Source organism: Pituophis catenifer, unplaced genomic scaffold (genome assembly GCF_029215685.1).
Source record: "Pituophis catenifer annectens isolate HBS135680 unplaced genomic scaffold, rPitCat1.0.hap2 SCAF_17, whole genome shotgun sequence".
NCBI classification, from domain to species: domain Eukaryota; kingdom Metazoa; phylum Chordata; class Lepidosauria; order Squamata; family Colubridae; genus Pituophis; species Pituophis catenifer.
The window spans coordinates 10,511,369-10,534,584 of NW_027256897.1; the positions used below are offsets into that span (position 1 = coordinate 10,511,369).

The window sequence follows — 23,216 nt, forward strand, 5'->3', positions numbered from 1 at the left end:
GGAATGAAACTTCGGTTTTTGCTAATTAGATAGGTTTGTTATTATAAAAACGGCTAATATATATATATTATTACGTAAAAGTAAAACATTGAGGTTTATCTGTTATTACACCTTGTTCTATTTCTCCAAAAGAAATAAGACTCCAAAAGTCAATGCTTTCCTTTTCCTTCTCAACCTACATTTTTTCCTCTTCCCCCTTTTCTCCCATTATTTCCATTTTTCTATGTATTTCTGTACTTTATGTTTTGATTAACTAATAAAAAATATGAAACAAATGTATACTGCACGAGTCAAAAAGAGGGCTGGGAAAATATTTACAGACCCCTCGCATCCTGGACATAAATTGTTTCAACTCCTATCCTCAAAACACCAGAACAACTAGACACAAGGACAGATTTTTCCCCAAACGCCATCACTCTGCTAAACAAATAATTCCCTCAACACTGTCAAACTATTCACTAAGTCTGCATTACTATTAATCTTCTCATCGTTCCCACCACCCATCTTCTCCCACTTATGACTGCATGACTGTAACCTTGTTGCTGGTATCCTTATGATTTATATTAACTGTTTCCTAATATGATTTGATTGCTTATTTGTTCCCTATGACTATCATTAAGTGTTGTACCTTATGATTCTTGACAAATGCATCTTTTATGTACATCGAGAGCGTATGCACCAAGACAAATTCCTTTGGCCAATCACACTTGGCCAATAAAGAATTCTATTCTATTCTATTCTATTCTATTCTATTCTATTCTATTCTATTCTATTCTATTCTATTCTATTCTACTCTACTCTACTCTACTCTACTCTCTACTCTACTCTATTCCCACTTATGGCTATATCCATGCTGCTTGTATCTTTACAACTTATATTTTGTTGTTTCCTAGTATGATTTTGATTGCTTATTAATATCCTATGACTATCACTAAGTGTTATATCTTATGATTCTTGACGAATATATTTTATTTTTTTCTTTCTGTACATTGAGAGTTTAATTTCCTGACCGTGGGAACAATCAACCAGTGGAACAACTTGCCTCCAGAATGAATGCTCCAAAAGGAGGAAGGAGAGAGAGGGATGGCAGAGGGAAGGGAAGGGAAAGTAGAGCAGGAGAGAAGGTAAGACAGGGAGGAAGAGAGGAGGAGAAGGAGAAGGGAAGGGGAAGTCGAGAAGAGAAGAAGGAGGTGGGGAAAGAAAGTTGGAAGGAGAAGAGGGAGAGGCTAGGTTTGAGGAGAAAGATTGCTTACAATAGAAAAGATGAAGTGGAAGAAAGGCAGCTCTGAACAAACAAATGTAAATATATTAAGAAAATATATGAATTGTTTAAGAATAAAAGAGGACAAATATGTATAAATAGTAAAGTTAGAATTTAGGGATAAAAGAAGATGATGTTTATGTATGCAAGTATAAAAATACTGAGGTATATTCAAAAAAAGGAGAGGGGGAATACAATATTGACAAAAATTGTAATTGAGTAAAATGCATTTGAATTTGACTAATTGTATAAGATAAGAAACGACCAACACTTCAAAAAAGTGTTCAAAAAAAAAAGAAAAGAAAGATGTGCGTGAACGTGGGAGAGGAGAAAAGAAAAAAAAATAATAAAACTTGTTTTTTTTTTAAAAAAAAGAATGAATGCTCCAATGCTGGAAATTTTTAAGAAATGATTGGACCACCATTTATTTAGTTATTGTATTTATTGGTTCAATTTATATGCCGCCCTTCTCCGGAGACTCAGGGTGGCTTACAATGCGTTAAGCAATAGCCTTCATACTTTTGTATATACCTGCTTAATAGGGCTTTTGCCCCTCCCCCCCAAGCGGTTTTCTGTACAAAGTCAGCTTATTGCCCCCACAATCCGGGTCCTCATTTTACCTACCTCGGAAGGATGGAAGGTTGAGTCAACCTTGAGCCTGGTGAGATTTGAACTTGCAGTAATTTCAGGCAGCTGGTGTTACTTAACAGTGCTTTAGTCTGCTGCGCCACCAAGGCTCAGACCATTTGTCTGAAATGGTACCGAATCTCCTGTCTGAGCGGGGGGGGGGGGTCAGACTAAAAGACCTCCAAGGACCCTTCCAACTCTGTTACTCTGTTATAACAAGCAGGAACTGAACATTAGCAGCTTCGTTTTAGACAACAAGGTTTGATAAAAGTCTAACTAAGAGGGATTTTAAACAAGGTGCCGTTAGGTTCCTCGCAACATCGCCCCGTTCGGCGGAGCGAGCTGCGGTCAGAAACGGACGCTTTAATGAAGAAAGCGAGAAAGAGGCCTCAGCTTCTCAATTGCAAAATAGTTGTTATGTCTCGTGTTGTGTCACACACACCTTTTAAGGTTTGCCTGTCCTTGGAGAACGCTGCAAAAGCTTATTTTCCGTTTTCGAAAGGCTGCAAAAGCTTTATTTTCCAAAAGGACAAAGCTGGGTTTGGAAAAAGAGGAGAAATATCTTGCAGGAACGAACCGGACTGTGCCACAAAAATCAAAGCTGCTTTTTGCCAAGAAATAGGAGGGAGGGGGGAAGTTTTGCCATTTTGCAAGAAGGGGGGGGGCGCGGGTTTGTTCTTCTTGTTGAAACAATGCTTCTCTCTTCTGCGCTAGCCACCCAACCAAGAACAAAATTCTTCTGACCCATCCCCCCCACTTTGCATATTTTTTTTTTCCTTCCCTGGCAGGAATCTGCCCGATCAGATGGCTTAGCCCACAGAATCGGGGAAACATATTTTTGTGTGTGTGTACTCCGCGAGAATGTGCAAAATTTATTTTTTTAAAAAAAAAAATATTTGTATATTTGTATTACACATTTTTCTTTATAATACATCACGTTTCCAGTTTTTCCAACGGTAGTGTACTGGCTGTATCCAGTCCTTTTTAAGTATACATAATATTATACACCCTGATTATAACCAGTGTTCTCTTAATCCTACCTTATAAAGGTAAAGGTTCCCCCTCGCACATGTGTGCTAGTTGTTCCCGACTCTAGGGGGCAGTGCTCATCTCCGTTTCAAAGCTGAAGAGCCAGCGCTGTCCGAAGGCGTCTCCGTGGTCATGTGGCCGGCATGACTCAACGCCAAAGGTGCACGGAACGCTGTTAGCTTCCCACCAAAGGTGGTCCCTATTTTTCTACTTGCATTTTTTTACATGCTTTTGAACTGCTAGGTTGGCAGAAGCTGGGACAAGTCGTGGGAACTCACCCCATTCCATGGCCCCAGGGACTCGAACCGCTGAACTGCCGACCTTTCAGTCGACAAGCTCAGGGTCTTAGCCACCGAGCCACCGCATCCCTTTTCCTACCTTACACTCTCTTTTAAATACATGTTGTATGTCATAGTTGTAACCATTATTTTCATAATTGTACCATATCATTCTATGTACTTATCTCTCTCCTTTCCCCTACTTCCCTCTCCTTCTTTTTCCTCTCCTCCTCTCCCCTCTCCTCTTCTCCACTTCCCTCTCCTTCCCTCTCTCCTCCTCTGCTTCCATCCCTTTCCCTCTCTCCTTTCCCCTCTCCTTCCCTGTCCCTTCTCCTCTCTCCTCTTCCGTCTCTCCTTCTCCTCTGCTTCCATCCATTTCCCTCTCTCCTTTCCCCTCTTTCCCCCTCCTCCCTTTCCCTCTCCTCCTCTCCCCTCTACGCTCCTCCACTTCCCTTTCTCCTTCTCCTCTGCTTCCATCCATTTCCCTCTCTCCTTTCCCCTTTCTCCTTCCCTCTCCCTTCTCCTCTCTCCTCTTCTCCTCTTCCGTCTCTCCTTCTCCTCTGCTTCCATCCATTTCCCTCTCTCCTTTCCTCTCCTCCTCTCCCTTCTCCTCTCTCCTCTTCTCCTCTTCCATCTCTCCTTCTCCTCTGCTTCCATTTCCCTCTCTCCTTTCCCCTCTCTTTCCCTCTCCTCCCTTTTCCTCTCCTCCTCTCCCCTCTACGCTCCTCCACTTCCCTTTCTCCTTCTCCTCTGCTTCCATCCATTTCCCTCTCTCCTTTCCCCTTTCTCCTTCCCTCTCCCTTCTCCTCTTCCGTCTCTCCTTCTCCTCTGCTTCCATCCATTTCCCTCTCTCCTTTCCTCTCCTCCTCTCCCTTCTCCTCTCTCCTCTTCTCCTCTTCCGTCTCTCCTTCTCCTCTGCTTCCATCCATTTCCCTCTCTCCTTTCCCCTCTTTCCCTCTCCTCCCTTTTCCTCTCCTCCTCTCCCCTCTACGCTCCTCCACTTCCCTTTCTCCTTCTCCTCTGCTTCCATCCATTTCCCTCTCTCCTTTCCCCTTTCTCCTTCCCTCTCCCTTCTCCTCTTCCGTCTCTCCTTCTCCTCTGCTTCCATCCATTTCCCTCTCTCCTTTCCTCTCCTCCTCTCCCTTCTCCTCTCTCCTCTTCTCCTCTTCCGTCTCTCCTTCTCCTCTGCTTCCATCCATTTCCCTCTCTCCTTTCCCCTCTCTTTCCCTCTCCTCCCTTTTCCTCTCCTCCTCTCCCCTCTACGCTCCTCCACTTCCCTTTCTCCTTCTCCTCTGCTTCCATCCATTTCCCTCTCTCCTTTCCCCTCTCTCCTTCCGTCACGTGCAACATTTAACATGCATGCTTCATATCTCCGCTGCTGTTGGGAAGGCTGAGAAGTAAATATGAAATGAACTGCGATCTCCGGAGATCCTTTTTTCACAACAAGTAATTACAACACGGAGCCTGCTTGTTTACCCCTGAGTTCCCCACCGATACCCAGGAGAGAGAGAGACTGATGGAAACTAAAAAAAAAACATTCACAAGGAGAGAATCCTGTTGTGTTTTGAGCCCTGTGTGAGTTCAGAACTACCGTGGCCTGCTGGATTGCTGCTTTCCAGGAAGAGGCACACGGATGGATGCCTGAGTGGCTTTTCACCCTGGGAGATGTAGGAAATAAAATCTCTTCGCCCTGCACAGCTCTGTCACAACACCCCCAAAGGTGATTTTTTTCCATCTCTGTAGCAAGAGGTTTCCACACAGGTGTAACTAAACACAGGTGGGCTTTCTAAAGTAAGACTAACAAACAGTTCCAGACTTTGGAGCTATGAGATATAAGGGTGCTTCCTTAGCACTTCCTCACACAGGAAGCAAACATTCGTAGCCCAGGGTTTATTTATTTATTTATTTATTGGTTCGATTTATATGCCGCCCTTCTCCGGAGACTCAGGGCGGCTTACAAGGCGTTAAGCAATAGCCTTCATACTTTTGTATATACCTGCTTAGTAGGGCTTTCAGCCCCCCCTAAGCGGTGTTCTTTTTTTATACAAAGTCAGCTTATTGCCCCCACAATCCTGGTCCTCATTTTACCTACCTCGGAAGGATGGAAGCCTGAGTCAACCTTGAGCCTGGTTAGATTCGAACTCGCGGTAATTGCAGGCAGCTGGCAACTTAAGTGCTACTTTTAACAGCACTTAGTCCACTGCGCCACCAAGGCTCAGTTTGAAATGAGGGTTGAAATGAGGCATCCCTGGTGGTCTCCGAGTCTGGTTGTTTGTGGTAGACGTTTCCTTACCCTACTAAGTAACATCATCAGTGCTAGAAGGGAGGAGGAGGAGGAGGAGGATGACTGTGGGTTTTTTGATGCTCTCTGAACTTGGCTGTTTTCTTGCAGATGTTTAGAATAGAACAGGAGAGGAGAGGAGAGGAGAGGAGAGGATACAGGGCTGGGTTCTAAATTTTTTTACTACCAGTTCTGTGGGCGTGGCTTATTTTGTGGGTGTGGCTTGGAGGTCATGTGACTAGGTGGGCGTGGCTAGCTGGTCAGAGTCATTTCCGGAAGGTCCTTGCACTTACGACCAGTCCTTGCACTTACGACCCGACTCATTTGTTTGCTTTGAACACTGATCAGCTGTAGGGCGGCCCTTTGAAGCCCCGCGGCAAGAGTTTAAACACTTTTTTTCCCTCTAGTCATCAGCTGGGACTCAGGAGGCAGCAATAGATTGGGGGTGGGACCAAATAAAAGGTAAGAATAACGTGGGTGGGTGGGGGAGTGGGAGGGGGGGAGAACCGGTTCGGTGACATCATATCGTCACCGCTACCAGCTCAGCCGAACCGGGCCGAACCGGGAGGAACCCACCACTGATAGGATAGGATCGGAACGGAACAGAACAGAATAGAATTCTTTATTGGCCAAGTGTGATTGGACACACAGGAATTTGTCTTTGGTGCATACGCTCTTGGTGTACATAAAAGACAAGATACATTCGTCAAGAATCGTAAGGTACAACACTTAATGATAGTCATAGGGTACTGTTAAGCCATCAAATCATAATAGGAAACAGTCAATATAAATTGTAAGGATACCAGCAACAAGGTTACAGTCATAAGTGGGAGGAGATGGGTGATGGGAACGATGAGAAGATTAATAGTAGCGCAGACTTAGTTTCATTAGCAATCTAGGTAACTTCATCAGTGCTATTGAATGGGCCTTGCTCCCTGTTTATATACAGTAGCACTGACCTTTTCTTGCAAACGTTTCATTACCCAACTAGGTAACCTCATCAGTGCTAGAAGGGAGGAAAGGAGGAGGCGGAAGAGGAGGAAGAGGACTGGGTCCCATGGGGCTCTCTTGTTTGTTTTCTTGCAGAGGTTTAATTACTCAACCAGGTAACATCATCAGTACAACTTCAGTCAAACCCAGGACAGGTTGTTTTGCTCTCCTTGTACCGACGCGCAACTCCTACCATAATCGTATTCATGGGAGCAGCTCAGGAGAGCAACAAGGGCTGACTCCCCAATGATCACACAACCCAAAGACATGACAGCCACAAATAAACAGGCTACACAAGGTCCCCTTCGCTGGAAAGTTAAGATAGAGAGATCCAAAACACGCAGGAGAATCTCAAACTTTCCTTCTACTTCTTCTATTTTGAGGTCTGTCAGAAGTGGAGACAGAAGCACTAATTCCAAATAATAATAATAATAATAATAATAATAATAATAATAATAATAATAATAATAATAATAAATCTTTAGTGACATTCACAGCCTTTGAGGGTGGTTAATAGCTCAGCAGCTCCAGTCCTAACCAAGGACCTAGGAACTGTTAAGGTATCGTCGGAGGATGTAAGCTGTTCCGAGTAAGGTGGTTTTTTGTAGAGTCAAAATGTTCAAGTCCGGCAAATTTAGAATTTCTAAATAGCGGGGTAGCCCTTTGGGTATTGCTCCGAGGGCTCCAATTACAATCGGGACAACACACGATTTCTTTTTCCACAGTCGCTCAACTTCAAGTTGCAAGTCCCGGTACTTTGTGATTTTTTCTTGCTGCTTATCTTCAATTCGTGCATCACCAGGTATTGCAATGTCAATGAACCATACTTTTTTCTTTTCAACTATTGTTATGTCAGGTGTGTTGTGGACCAAGTGCCTGTCAGTCTGAATCCTAAAGTCCCACAAGATCTTGAGTTTTTCATTCTCTAAAACTTTCTCAACCTGATGTTCCCAGTGGTTTTTGCTGTACTCAAATCCAAACTTCTGGCACAATTTCCAGTGAATGATTTTAGCAACACGGTCATGGTGTTGTAGGTAGTCAGTTTGTGAAATTTTGCTGCACCCACTGATCAGGTGGTCGACTGTCTCATCTTTTTCATTGCAGAGGCGGCATTTGCTGTTGGTGGTAACATGTTGAATTTTTGCCTTCATGCAGTTTGTGGCTAGGGCTTGTTCTTGAGCTGCCAAAATAAAGCTTTCAGTTTCTTTTTTCAGTACTCCTGATCTTAACCAGTTCCAAGTTAGTTTCTGGTCAGCTTTGCCTTCAATACTTTTCAAGTATTGGCCATGCAGAGCTTTGTGTTTCCAATTTTCAGCTCGCTGCTCAATTACTTCTTTATTATATTCTGCTTTTGTTTTAGTTGTCTTTAAAAGGCCTCCTTTATTTACTTCCTTAATCATTGGTTCTTCACTTTTCTGGATGTAATCATTCAAGCTGCATTTTTCTTCTTCCACAGTCTGCTTTACTTGTAGGAGTCCTCGACCACCCTCTGCTCTTGGTAAATATAATCGGTCAACATCACTTTTAGGGTGCAAGGCATGATTCATTGTCATAAGCTTCCTTGTTTTTCTGTCCAAATTGTCTAACTCCATCTGGGTCCAGTCAATTATTCCTGCAGAGTATCTAATCACAGGTATAGCCCAGGTATTTATGGCTTTTATGATGTTTCCTCCACTCAATTTGGACATTAATATCTTACAAATTCGCCAAATGTACTTGGCTGAAGTTAATTCCTTGACTTTATTATGCATTAAGTCAGAGGCTTCTAAAATCCCCAAGTACTTGTAGCCTTCTTCTGATTTTACTGCCTTTATCATTTCTTCATTCTCTAGTTCTATTCCATCCTCTTCTATGATCTTGCCTGCTTTGGTTGCTATTGTTGCACATCTGTCAATTCCAAACTGCATACCAATGTCTTGGCTGAATTCTTTTGTGTTTTCAATTAATAAATTCAGTTCAGCTTTTGTTTTACCAAACAGCTTCAAATCATCCATGTACATCAAGTGCGAGATTTTCAGTCCTTTCTTTGCAAGTTCGTATCCACAGTTCATCTTCTTCAAAATTATTATTATTATTATTATTATTATTATTATTATTATTATTATTATTATTATTATTATTATTATTATTATGCATGCTGATACAAAAACACACGAGTCGGTGAGCAAACATGAGCGACATTTCAAGCACGCACCGGTCTTGCAATAACTCCCACGGAGTACCACAACCGGCCAGTGGTGGGATACAGCTGGTTCAGGCAAAGCGGTAATGGCGACCTGCGAGCTCACCTGCCCCGGCGCTATGCTGTCCTATTCAGACACATTTTCTAAACCGCACGCATGCGTGCAAGCCACCCACGCGAGCAAAAAGCATGCACGAAAGGTGGGTCACATGCACGGAAGGCACGAGAGAGAGAGCGAAGCGAGCTCAAATTTTCAGCGTGCGGTGAACCGGTGGAAAAAAATTATATGAAATCCACCTCTGCAACCAGCCGCTGCACGGAGGTGAGACGAAGAGATGATCTCCTAGACAAGAGCAATGTCTCTCCTTCAGCCTTGTTAATCAAAGAATACAAGACAGTGGGATCCAATGGGAGGGGACACGGCCGTGGCCAGGGGGGCTTTTTATCAGGTTCGCCTGAAACGCCAGTTGCGCCCCTTTCTGGATCGGGACTCCCTACGCACGGTCACTCAAGCACTCGTCACTTCCCGCCTGGACTACTGCAATGCTCTCTACATGGGGCTCCCCTTGGGGTGCACCCGGAGGCAACAGTTAGTCCAGAATGCGGCCGCACGGGGGATTATGGGAGCGACGGGGCGCTCACATATGACACCTCTCCTGCGCGAGCTGCACTGGCTTCCTGTGGTCTTCCGGGTGCACTTCAAGGTGTTGGTGACCACCTTTAAAGCGCTCCATGGTTTAGGGCCGGGGTATCTGCGAGACCGCCTTCTGCCGCCAATAGCCTCCCACCGACCGGTTCGCTCGCACAGAGAGGGCCTCCTCAGGGTGCCGTCGGCCAGACAGTGCCGGCTGGCGACCCCCAGGGAGAGAGCCTTCTCTGTGGCAGCACCCGCCCTCTGGAACGACCTACCCCCTGAGATACGCACGATATCAGACCTCCAGACTTTTCGTCGGGCCCTGAAAACACACTTATTCCATCTAGCTGGGCTGGCTTGATCCCATCCTCTCAGTTTTTAAATTGAATTCGGTTTTAATTGGGTTGTTTTTAATATTTTGGGCCGAAATTATTTAATTGTTTTTTAAATTGTTTTTAAATTTTATATGCAATGTTTTATCTTGGCTTTACACCGCCCTGAGTCCCGCAGGAGAAGGGCGGTATAGAAATAAAATAATAATAATAATAATAATCATCATCATCATCATCATCTGGGATGACTGAGAATCTCCACAGATAATGGGATCCATGGCTTTTCATGCCTTTTCCGAGAGCATTTAGAGCAAAGGTGTCAAACTCAAGGTCCATGGGTCGGATCCGGCTCGCGGGGCCGCCCTAGAAAACGTCGAAGGACTGGCCCACGGTGCCTCTGCCAGTGAAAACGGAGCTGGGGGGGACACGCACGGGCCCCCCCAAGCTCTGTTTTCACCGGCAGAGGGCTAGCAAAACAAACTATAATAACAAAACCAAAGGAGAAATGTTTCCCGTTCTGCATTTGAGGATGCAAGAAGGGACAAGGAAAGGAGAAAGGGAAAGAGGAAAGAGAAAGAAAAAAGATGGGAAGATGGGAAGAGGGCAAGGAAGGAAAAAAGAAGGGAAGAAGGGAAGGGAAAAGAAGGGAGAAGTCTGCTGAGACTGATAGCATTGTGATTAACACCAGCTGTCTGCAATTACTGTAAGTTCAAATCTCACCAGGCTCAAGGTTGACTCAGCCTTCCAGGAGGAGAATGAAGAGGGAAGGAAAGAGAAGAGAAGAGAAGAGAAGAGAAGAGAAGAGAAGAGAAGAGAAGAGAAGAGAAGAGAAGGAAGGAAGGAAGGAAGGAAGGAAGGAAGGAAGGAAGGAAGGAAGGAAAGTAACAGTAACAGAGTGGGAAGGGACCTTGGAGGTCATCTAGTCCAACCCCCTGCTCTCATACAGGAGACCTCTACTAGGGATTCGAACCGCCAAACTGCCAACCTTTCTGATCGACAAGCTCAGCGTCTTAGCCACTGAGCCACCTAGTCAAAGGGGGAGGGGGAGAGAAATACTTCTACCGTACCCAATTTAGAGAAATTTACTCAGAAGGCACCACTTTACAATATAAACCAATTCCTTTCTCGGTTCTTAAGATTTTTGTCTTTAACTAAACCTGCCAAACAAGCTTTAAGAGAATTCAGGGCCCTTGCAAAAAGAAAGAGGAATTTTTGGAAGCAAAGCTCTGAGATCTGATTCTGTCACCATTGCCGTATTTTTTCGGACTGTAAGACGCACCAAGATTTCAAAGAGGAAAACAAGAAAGAAAAATAGTTTTCGGCCTCCGCGCGTCCAGATTTTGCCCTCCCCAGCCCCCAGGAGCACTCTGCAGGCCTCCCAAACCCTCTGTGCATGCCGTTTTTGCAAAAAATGGCCCCGTTTTTGGCCTCCCAAACCCCCCACCCCACCCCAGGGGTGAAATCCAGCAGGTTCTTGCAGGTTCTGCAGAATCGGTAGCGGAAATTTTGAGCAGTTCGGAGAACCGGCAAATACCACCTCTGGCTGGCCCCAGAGTGGGGTGGGAATGGGGATTTTGCAATATCCTTCCCCCAGGAGTGGGGAGGGAATGGGGATTTTGCAATATCCTTCCCCTGGAGTGGGGAGGGAATGGGGATTTTGCAATATATCCTTCCCCTGGAGTGGGGAGGGAATGGGGATTTTGCAATATCCTTCCTCCAGGAGTGGGGAGGGAATGGGGATTTTGCAGTATCCTTCCCTTGCCATGCCCACCAAGCCACGCCCACAGAACTGGTAGTAAAAAAAATTGGATTTCACCACTGTCCCACCCGTCCCGTTTTTGCCCTCCCCAGTCCCCAGGAGCACTCTACAGGCCTCCCAAACCCTCTGCAGGTCGCATTTTTGCAAAAAAGAGCCCCATTTTTGGGACGCGCTTGGGGAGGGGGGTTCGGGAGGCCAAAAATGGCCACATTCGGTCTATAAGACGCGCTAACATTTCCACCCTCTTTTGGGGAGGAACAAAGTGCGTCTTATACTCCAAAAAGTACGGGTAATTTCTAGAAACTTGCTGGAGACGATGGCCCACGGCTACAGCCAGCTGCCTTCAGATTTGCAGAATTATCTCTTAAATTTATTTCAGATCCATTACCATCACTAAGTGTTGTATCTATGGTTTTCTGACGTATGCATTTTTTACAACGACCAGAATAACGATCTATCACTATAGTTGTGTGCACACTGAGAGCTTATGCACCGCAGACAAATTCCTGGGGTGTCTCTAATCGCACTTGGCCAATAAAGAATTCTAATTCGAAATGATAAAGCAATAACTTGATCATCGGAGTATTACAGGATACGGGGGGCAATTCTATCAATGGATAGAGATGAGCTATAATAAAAATTGATATAAATGCATGCAAGAAAAAAAATGTTGTAATAAATTAAATTAAAATGTAAATTTTAAATTTGTAGACTGGCGACCCCCAGGGGGAGAGCCTTTTCTGTGGGGGCCCCTGCCCTCTGGAATGAATTACCCCCGGACATACGAAGGATCCCCGACCTCCGCGCCTTCCGTCGTGCAGTGAAGACCCTGTTATTCCAGCAAGCCGCTCTGATGGGATAAACAATTTTAATTTGGTTTTAAGGGGGTTTTAAAATTGGTTTTAAAATGAGAGTTTTAAATTCGGCCTATGATTTAATTTTTTTTTTTTAATTTGATTTATATGCCGCCCTTCTCCGGAGACTCAGGGCGGCTTACAGTGCGTTAAGCAATAGCCTTCATCCTTTTGTATATTTATACAAAGTCAGCTTATTGCCCCCACAAACTGGGTCCTCAATTTACCTACCTTAGAAAGGATGGAAGGCTGAGTCGACCTTGAGCCTGGTAAGATTCGAACCTGCAGAAATTGCAGGCAGCTGTGTTAATAACAGGGTGCATTAAACCACTGTACTACCAAGGCTCTTAATTTTAATCTGCTTTTAAATTCTATTTTGTACATTGTTTTTATTATGGCTGTTCACGGCCCTGAGTCCTTCGGGAGAAGGGCGGTATATAAATAAAATAAAATAAAATAAATAAATAAATAAAAAGGTAGAAATGTAGCAAGGAAATGATGGTAAAGGAGGAAGATGGCACAAAAATATGTACTCAGATGACACACTGAATAATGAATAATAATATTGTCTGTTCAAACATAAAAATAAAACACTTTAAAAAAAGGGGGGGGAAAGAATTCTAATTCTAAATGATAAAGCATCGTTTCCATTTTAGCCTAGAATTAAAAAAAAGAACTGCCCTGGATAAGATTTATATCAGGGGGTGTCAGACTCAAGGCCTGTGAGCCAGATAAAACCCATGAGGTGCTTAGATCTGGCCCATGGGGACGGCCTGGAAATAGCAAATGACTGGCCCACGATGCCTCTGCTAGTGAAAACAGGGCATGGGGAGTCATGTGTGGCCCCCACACACCCCATTTTGGCCAGCAGAGTGCTGCAGGAGGCTGTCCAGGCCGAAAACGGGATGCTGTGGGCCCATGCGTGAGCTCCACCCACTCCGTTTTGGCCGACATATTTTTGTAGGAGGCATCTGTCCCATTTCCCCCCCCCCCCCCGGGCTGGCCTTTGGAGGATGACTACAATGCTGATCCCGCCCTCGAAGAAATCTTGGGTAAAGAGTCGAAACATCCAGGCTGATCGCCTTATAGCCAAATTTCATGCAGAAAATCCAAACAAGCCTGGTTGGGCGGGTGGTGGGGGAGTCACATCCCTAAACTCTGCATCTGTACTCGAATTGTTTTGCTTTGTGCAGGTCGCCCTCGGGAAGTGAGGGGAGCCGAATGTCAACTTGCAAAGCTTTCAAGTTGCCATGAGCAGGAGGGAGGGAGAACTGAAGTGAATCCCATACATTCCTCTTGACCGCAATCAGAAGGAGGGTGTTAGGTTTCACAGCCAGCCAAAGTGGTTAATTGGAGAATGTGATTTATGACATGGCCAGAGAGGAGGGGAGAGACAGGGTCATAGGGAAACGTAAATCTACGGAGGATCAGTCCTGACTGCATCCGAGTATTGCCGGAATGGTGCTCCTAATAAATGAATATATTTCCTTTGAAGTTTGGATCATGGCTCATGAATTAATTAGGGCATCTTTCGGAAACTTAACATCTAGTTTGACACCCCTGATTTATACTATCTGGAGATAAACCATACAGGTACATGCAATATATATGTATCTTTTTGCAGAGTACACACAAGGGGAGAGAGAGAAAAAATTACAGTATTCCTGCTGCTATCCAAAATGAGAATAATTATTATGAAAGGTGGGTTCCTGCAAACTCGTTTTAACCTCCCTCCCTGGGAAAGAGCGGCTAGCTAGAGCACAGAGGTGACTCCTTATTCCATTTAAATGATTTTATTTAAATCCAGAGTGACTTGCCTAGTCCACTCTGGAGGCCCGTTTGCTTACTTCCACCTATCATTTCTGGTTTTACATTGGGGAGGTTGGAAACGGGTTGGCATAAAAATTCCAAAAGGGTGGTTGCCCGTAACCACATTCCTAAAACCTCACATTAAGCTGAAGTTTATTGCTAAGAAGTTTGAGGTTTCAGCAAGTGATGGTTCTAGAGACACAGTGTTAGTCAGCAGGGGCCTGTGTAGAGAATGAAGCCCAAGATAGATGAGAGAGAGAGAGAGAGAGAGAGAGAGAGAGAGAGAGAGAGAGAGGGAGAGAGAGAAAGAGAGAGAGAGAAGGATTAGATAGGCAGAAGATAGACAGATAGATACAAGAGATTAGAGAGACAGACATAAAGATATTAGATAGATAGATATAGATAGAGACAGATAATAGAGATTAGATAGAGACAGATACTAGATAGATGGATAATGATAGATTAGATAGAAGACAGACAAAGATATTAGATAGATAGATAGATAGATAGATAGATAGATAGATAGATAGATATAGATAGAGACAGATAATAGAGATTAGATAGAGACAGATACTAGATAGATGGATAATAGATAGATTAGATAGATAATAGATTAGATAGATAATAGATTAGATAAAAGACAAAGATATTAGATAGATAGATAGATAGATAGATAGATAGATATAGATATAGATATAGATATAGATATAGACAGATAATAGATATTAGATAAATATTGATAGAGACAGATAATAGAGATTAGGTAGAGATACTAGATAAATGGATAATGATATAGATAGATAATAGATTAGATAGAAGACAAACAAAGATATTAGATAGATAGATAGATAGATAGAGACAGATAATAGAGATTAGATAGAGACAGATACTAGATAGATGGATAATGATAGATAGATTAGATAGAAGACAGACATAAAGATATTAGATAGATAGATAGATAGATATAGATAGACAGATAATAGAGATTAGATAGAGACAGATACTAGATAGATGGATACTAGATAGATTAGATAGATAATAGATTAGATAGATAATAGATTAGATAAAAGACAAAGATATTAGATAGATAGATAGATAGATAGATAGATAGATAGATAGATAGATAGATAGATATAGATATATAGATATAGATATAGACAGATAATAGATATTAGATAAATATTGATAGAGACAGATAATAGAGATTAGGTAGAGATACTAGATAAATGGATAATGATACAGATAGATAGATAATAGATTAGATAGAAGACAAACAAAGATATTAGATAGATAGATAGATAGATAGATAGAGATAGAGATAGACAGATAATAGATATTGATAGAGACAGATAATAGAGATTAGACAGAAAGAGAGATACTAGATAGATGGATAATGATAGATATAGATAGTAGATTAGATAGAAGACAAAGATATTAGATAGATAGATAAATAGATAGATAGATAGATAGATATAGACAGATAATAAATAGATAGACAGACAGACAGACAGACACATGGAGATAAGAGATCCGACAGACAGACAATGTTTATAGCGATTTAACCAGAGGAGTTTCTTCCTGCACTTGGCTAATCCAGAAAGAAAAAAAAAATAGGCGTGTAAACAGATCTCCCTGCCGTGTCGTATGTGCATAAATCAAGACCCAGGAAAGGTATCCTACCCACCCCAACCTTTGGGTAACAAGAATGAAGAGAAACCTGTCCCAGCAAGACGAGGGGAAACCCTGCAGGTGAGGCCTGGGGCCTCCCGAAGCCACGCAGGTCCTGTGGCCTAAATACTGGAGATCTCTATTAAACCAAAGGCAGCAGGGGGCCACCCCTCGCCTGGGGAGGGGGGCCATTCTAGGCCCAGGCTTAGGGCCCCCAGGGCACCTGGAGTGGCCCTTCCTGCTTGCTGATTCTGCTGGGAGAAGCTGGAGGAGAAGAGGAGGAACTGGGCTCCAGAGAGGAGGTGGAAATGTCCTGTCTGGGCTGCAGGGGGGCCTGTGTCAAAGCAAGCCCCCACCCAAGCCAGAGACCCCCAACCTACCATCTCTGCTGCTCCCTAAGCTTCCCACCCAAGGACTCCCCCCCCCAAGATTCAAACTGATGAAGTATTTTGATTCTGGGGGGAGTGAGTGGGTGAGTGACCCGGGCCTGGCTGAGGATAGGAACCTGTCCAGGAAGCGGGTTAAAGCAGGTCCAATGGCACTCAGCCTTCTCAATCCTCGCCCTCCCCCTCCCCTCCACTCCCCACGCAGACCCCAAAGGGCAATGTGTCACGCCCCTCCCCCTTCCACGGGAACCCCCCAAGCAATTTAGGGGGTCAGTGGGGGAGAGGGGCAGTCACCCCCCCCAACAAACCTCCAACCGAAGCCGAAGCTCAAACCTCAAAACAAGTTGAGGTGGGTGGGAAGTTAAAATAGAGATAGAACTAAGAGGGGAATGATAGATAGATAGATAGATAGATAGATACGGATGGATAGATATAGAGAAATACAGAGAGATATAGATAGAGAGAGATAGAGAGATAGATAGATAGATAGATAGATAGATAGATAGATAGATAGATAGATACTGGTAGATAGATAGATAGATAGATAGATAGATAGATAGATAGATAGATAGATAGATAGATACTGGTAGATAGATAGATAGATAGATAGATAGATAGATAGATAGATAGATAGATACGGATGGATAGATAGATATAGAGAAATACAGAGAGATATAGATAGAGAGATATAGAGAGATAGATATAGAGATAGATAGATAGATAGATAGATAGATAGATAGATAGATAGATAGATAGATACTGGTAGATAGGTAGGTAGGTAGGTAGGAAGGTAGATAGATAGATAGATAGATAGATAGATAGATATAGATATAGATAGATAGATAGATAGATAGATAGATAGATAGATCTCTATATCTATCTATCTATCCATCCATATCTATCTATCTGATAGGTATGGATGGATAGATAGATAGATAGATAGAGAGAGAGAGAGAGAGAGAGAGAGAGAGATGGATAGACAGATGATAGATAAGATAGATATTAATATAACAAGATATATGTAATAATAAGGGAGTTTAAAAATTGAAGGGCGGTAGTCTATTAGGTATGTTTAAACCATATGAAACCATGAACCTGAAATGTAATAACCATGAGCAAATAATATCATGTCTATTTGTATCAAAATGTATGCTACCCGCCCAGGTATCACCCTATTCACGCCTTTGATATGTATAAATAATATAAAAATAAAAACTCGAGTTAAAAAAAAAAAAAAACCTCATAGCAAGTCCGACGTGGAAACGCCCCCCCCCTCAAAAAAGGCTGGCCAGCCACGCGCCAGAGGAGAAAAAAGGAGGAGGAGGAGGAGGAGAGGCATTGTGGGGAGGGGAGGAAGACCCGGGGCCCACGCTGCTTGCAAGGGGTGGAGGTGGGGGGGGTTGGTGGGGACACAGAGCCCGTCTCGGGGACGAGCGACGTCCCGAGCCTCGGCCGCCACCCACGCCGAGGGCCGCGCGGACCTGTAACGTTCACTCGGGGAGGTGGGGGGGACTCAACTCCGAGCTGCGCCAACTGGGGGTCTCCAGGGTGGGTGGGAGAGATTGGAAGAAGGGAAAAAGGGGGGACGCCCCCTCCTCCCAGGGATGGGGGGGAGGGGGAGTGGCTAGCCAGCCTCTGGGTGCCCCCTCCCCACGGGCCTCCAGAGCCCCTGCCCCCCACCCCGAGCCAGGGCTTCCTTACCTGCCAACCGGGCGCCCTCGGGCCCCCTTCGCCGGTGGCGCCTCTGCTTTTGCTCCTCCGGCTGCTGTTTCTGCTGTTGCTCCAGCCGGGGCTCTCCAGCAGTCGGACGCGAGGTTGCCCCACTCCCGCGCGCGTCCCCGCGCTGGCTGGCTGCTCCCTCCGTCCTGCCGGACGCGCGCTCCCGCCCCCGCACCGCGGGAGGGGGAGGGGGAGGGGGGGGAAAAGGCAGGCCGGGCGCCTCTCGCGCAAGGCAAGCCAAGCCACGCGCGCTCCCGAGGCCACTCCGGGGGCCCCCCAGCTGCCACGCAGGCCGCCGTTGCTCTCTCTCTCTGTCTCTCTAGCCTCGGGAACGAGCGCGCAGGCACCAGGAAAGGAGGGGGGGAGGAAGAGGAGGAGGAGGAGCCTTGCGCGCGCGCTCCCGCGCCTTCGGCCGCGGCGGTTGGCACGGGGGGGGGGGGCTCCCTTTGCGCGCCCTCCTCCACGGTCTCCAAAGCCACAGGCGCGAGGACGCGGGAAGGGGGGTCGGGTTTTGTGGGGCTTGGAGGGGCCCCCCTCCCCCTATGGGTGGGGGGAGGGAAGGCCGGGGACCCCCCCCCGGGTCTGGGTCTGGGTCTGGGGGGGGTATCTCCAAAGCAGCCCCCTCCTCCCCTCTTCTAGGGGACGCGCCGACGGCCCCTGAACTTCGGTGCGCAAAGAGAAAAGTTTTCTTTTTGCGCACCGGAGAAAGTTTGCGGAGAAAGCAACAGAGTTTCTTTTGGAGGGTTGTTTCCGTTTGTTTGTTGTTTTGTTTCTGCAACAAAGGTAGCCTTTTTGGACTTCCGGAAAAAGGTTTCGGAAAAGATGAATGAAAGATTGACACTTGTTGTTGTTGTTGTTGTTAGATTCGTTAGGGTCTCTTGGAGCTTTTCCCTGGAACGGAAGAGACAAAAAACGCCCGAAGAAGTTGTGGGTTTTAGGGGGTGGCTTGCCCCCAACCCAGCAATTCTTATTATTCCAGTTATTTGCACTGAAGCCCTGGTGTTGCAGGCTGGGCCAAAGAAGTTATTACCTTTTCTTCCCCCACCTTTAAATGAATTTATTTATTTATTTTTTAATTTTGATTTATATGCCGCCCTTCTCCGGAGACTCAGGGCGGCTTACAATGCGCCAAGCAATAGCCTTCATACTTTTGTATATTTATACAAAGTCAGCTTCCCTTTCTTTCTTTCTTTCTTTCTTTCTTTCTTTCTTTCTTTCTTTCTTTCTTTCCTTTCCTTTCCTTTCCTTTCCTTTCCTTTCTTCCTTTCCTTCCTTCCTTCCTTCCTTCTTTCTCTTTCTTTCTCTTTCTTTTCTTTTTTTTTTTTTAATTTGATTTATATGCCGCCCTTCTCCGGAGACTCAGGGCGGCTTACAATGCGCCAAGCAATAGCCTTCATACTTTTGTATATTTATACAAAGTCAGCTTCCCTTTCTTTCTTTCTTTCTTTCTTTCTTTCTTTCTTTCTTTCTTTCCTTTCCTTTCCTTTCCTTTCCTTTCCTTTCCTTTCCTTTCTTCCTTTCCTTCCTTCCTTCCTTCCTTCTTTCTCTTTCTTTCTCTTTCTTTTCTTTTCTTTTTTTAATTTGATTTATATGCCGCCCTTCTCCGGAGACTCAGGGCGGCTTACAATGCGCCAAGCAATAGCCTTCATACTTTTGTATATTTATACAAAGTCAGCTTCCCTTTCTTTCTTTCTTTCTTTCTTTCTTTCTTTCTTTCTTTCCTTTCCTTTCCTTTCCTTTCCTTTCCTTTCCTTTCCTTTCCTTTCCTTTCCTTTCTTCCTTTCCTTCCTTCCTTCCTTCCTTCTTTCTCTTTCTTTCTCTTTCTTTTCTTTTTTTCTTTTTAATTTGATTTATATGCCGCCCTTCTCCGGAGACTCAGGGCGGCTTACAATGCGCCAAGCAATAGCCTTCATACTTTTGTATATTTATACAAAGTCAGCTTCCCTTTCTTTCTTTCTTTCTTTCTTTCTTTCTTTCTTTCTTTCCTTTCCTTTCCTTTCCTTTCCTTTCTTCCTTTCCTTCCTTCCTTCCTTCCTTCTTTCTCTTTCTTTCTCTTTCTTTTCTTTTTTTCTTTTTAATTTGATTTATATGCCGCCCTTCTCCGGAGACTCAGGGCGGCTTACAATGCGCTAAGCAATAGCCTTCATACTTTTGTATATTTTTACAAAGTCAGCTTATTGCCCCCACAAACTGGGTCCTCATTTCACCTACCTTAGCAAGGATGGAAGGCTGAGTCAACCTTGAGCCTTGGCGAGATTCGAACCTGCAGTAATTGCAGGCAGCTGGTCTTAATAACAGGGTGCTTAGACCACTGTACTATCAAGGCTCTATTTATTTATTGGTTCGATTTACATGCCGCCCTTCTCCGGAGACTCAGGGCGGCTTACAATGCGTTAAGCAATAGAATAAGAATAGAACAGGATAGAGCTGGAAGGGGCCTTGGAGGTCTTCTAGTCCAGCCCGATGCTCAACCAGGAGACCCCATACCATTTCAGACAAGTGGCTGTCCAGTCTTTTCTTAAAAAAAACCTCCAGGGATGCAGCACCCACTACTTCTAGTGGCAAGCTGTTCCGCTGGTTAATTGTCCTCAGGAGGTTTCTCTTTAATTCCAGGTTGCTTCTCTCCTTGATCAGTTTCCATCCATTGTTTCGTATGTATTTATTTATTTATTTATTTATTTATTTATTTATTTATTTATTTATTTATTTGATTTGATTTGATTTATATGCCGCCCTTCTCCGGAGACTCAGGGCGGCTTACAATGCGCTCAGCAATAGCCTTCATCCTTTTGTATATTTATACAAAGTCAGCTATTCTTTCTTTCTTTCTTTCTTTCTTTCTTTCTTTCTTTCTTTCTTTCTTTCTTTCCTTCCTTCCTTCCTTCCTTCCTTCCTTCCTTCCTTCTTTCTCTTTCTTTCTCTTTCTTTTCTTTTTTTTTAAAATTTGATTTATATGCCGCCCTTCTCCGGAGACTCAGGGCGGCTTACAATGCGCTAAGCAATAGCCTTCATACTTTTGTAGATTTATACAAAGTCAGCTTTTCTTTCTTTCTTTCTTTCTTTCTTTCTTTCTTTCTTTCTTTCTTTCTTTCTTTCTTTCTTTCTTTCTTTCCTTCCTTCCTTCCTTCCTTCCTTCCTTCCTTCTTTCTCTTTCTTTCTCTTTCTTTTCTTTTTTTTTTAAATTTGATTTATATGCCACCCTTCTCCGGAGACTCAGGGCAGCTTACAATGCGTTAAGCAATAGCCTTCATACTTTTGTATATACCTGCTTAATAGGGCTTTTTGCCCCCCCCAGCGGTGTTCTATTTTGTACAAAGTCAGCTTTTCTTTCTTTCTTTCTTTCTTTCTTTCTTTCTTTCTTTCTTTCTTTCTTTCCTTCCTTCCTTCCTTCCTTCCTTCCTTCCTTCCTTCCTTCCTTCTCTTTCTTTTCTTTTTTTTTTTAAATTTGATTTATATGCCGCCCTTCTCCGGAGACTCAGGGCGGCTTACAATGCATTAAGCAATAGCCTTCATACTTTTGTTTATTTATACAAAGTCAGCCTTTCTTTCTTTCTTTCTTTCTTTCTTTCTTTCTTTCTTTCTTTCTTTCTTTCTTTCTTTCTTTCTTTCTTTCTTTCTTTCTTTCCTTCCTTCCTTCCTTCCTTCCTTCCTTCCTTCCTTCCTTCTTTCCCTTTCTTTCTCTTTTTTTTCTTTTTTTTTAAAATTTGATTTATATGCCGCCCTTCTCCGGAGACTCAGGGCGGCTTACAATGCGCTAAGCAATAGCCTTCATACTTTTGTATATTTATACAAAGTCAGCTTATTGCCCCCACAAACTGGGTCCTCATTTTACCCACCTTAGAAAGGATGGAAGGCTGAGTCAACCTTGAGCCTGGAGAGATTCGAACTTGCAGTAATTGCAGGCAGCTGGTGTTAATCACAATGCTATCAGTCTGCTGAGCTACCAGGCCCCAGGTATGTTTTAGTCTCCAGGCCTTTAATCCTCTTAGTTGCTCTTCTCTGAATTTTTTTCCCAAATGTGGCCAGGGATCCTCAAGACTTAACTAAGATTTAAACCATAACATTTCTTCAAGCCTTCGAAGACCCCCTTGTGATGACATCACAGCCCCCACCCCCAGGGCTCTGCAGACCACAGCTGAGAACCTGGTGGCGCAGCAGACTAAACTATTGTTAAAAGTAGCACTTAAGTTGCCAGCTGCCTGCAGTTACTGTGAGTTCAAATCTCACCAGGCTCAAGGTTGACTTCGCCTTCCATCCTTTCGAGGTAGGTAAAATGAGGACCCGGATTGTGGGGGCAATAAGCTGACTTTGTATAAAGAAGAACACCGCTTAGGAAGGGGGGGCCAGAAGCCCTACTAAGCAGGTATATACAAAATTATGAAGGCTATTGCTTAAAAGCATTGTAAGCCGCCCTGAGTCTCCGGAGAAGGGCGGCATATAAACTGAACCAATAAATAAATAAATAAATAAACTTGGGCTACGTATGTTTGCTTCCTTGCACTTATAGAGGTGTGAGGAAGTGCTAAGGAAGCACCCTTATATCTTATAGCTCCAAAGTCTGGAACTATTTGTTAGTCTTACTTTAGAAAGCCCGTCTGTATTTAGTTACAACTGTGTGGAAACCTCTTGCTACAGAGATGGAAAAAACTAATAAATAAATAAATAATAAACCACTGAGTTAGAAGGTTTCCAGTCATTGTTATTTTGGTCAGGTGCTTGGTGGACCTTGGTAGCACCATAATACTATTAATCATCACGGCTGGTCTAGTGAAGAGAAGGACCAGGGGAGACAGGAGAGAAGTCTTCCAATATTTGAGGGGCTGCATAGAGAGGAAGGGGTCTAGCTATTCTCCAAAGCACCCGAAGGCCAGGCAAGGAATAATGGAGGGAAACTGAACAAGGAGAGATTCAACTTTGAAATAAGGAGACAGTGAGAACAATCAACAAGTGGAACGGAAGTTGCCTTCGGAAGTTGTGGGATCTTCAGCACTGGAAGCTTTCAAGAAGAGACTGGACTGTCAGAAACGGCGTAGGGTCTCCTGCTTAGGCGGGGGGTTAGACTAGATGACCTACAAGGTCCCTTCCAAATTCGTTAATCTGTTAATCGCATATATATCGTCTCGTATTTTATGTTATTTTGTTTTTTGGAGGGTGGTCACACTCACTTCTTTCTCCCTTGGTGCTTAACAAGGCAACCCGACGGCCTCCCATCGACCCGTGCGCTCCCACAGAGAGGGCCTCCTCGGGGTGCCATCAGCCAAACAATGTAGGCTGGTGACCCCCAGGGGGAGGGCCTTCTCTGTGGGGGCACCTACCCTATGGAACCAGCTGCCCCCTGAGATAAGGAGAATCCAAGACCTCGGTGCCTTCCGCCGTGCCCTTAAAACCTTCTTTTTCCAGCAAGCTC

The 23,216-nt window shown here is 44.2% G+C and overlaps 1 protein-coding gene across 3 annotated transcripts in view; it reads right to left on the reverse strand.

The window, feature by feature from the left end:
• NEK6 (NIMA related kinase 6) overlaps positions 1–18,044 on the reverse strand; it is a 93,147-nt gene extending 75,103 nt beyond the window's left edge. For 2 of the 3 annotated variants that reach the window (XM_070955708.1, XM_070955707.1), the window contains exon 1: positions 17,792–18,044. The gene's annotated coding sequence lies outside the window, so the exon portion shown is untranslated. The remainder of the gene's footprint in view (positions 1–17,791) is intronic. The other variant, XM_070955706.1, reaches the window with a different exon arrangement.
• Between the last annotated feature and the right edge of the window lie 5,172 nt (positions 18,045–23,216).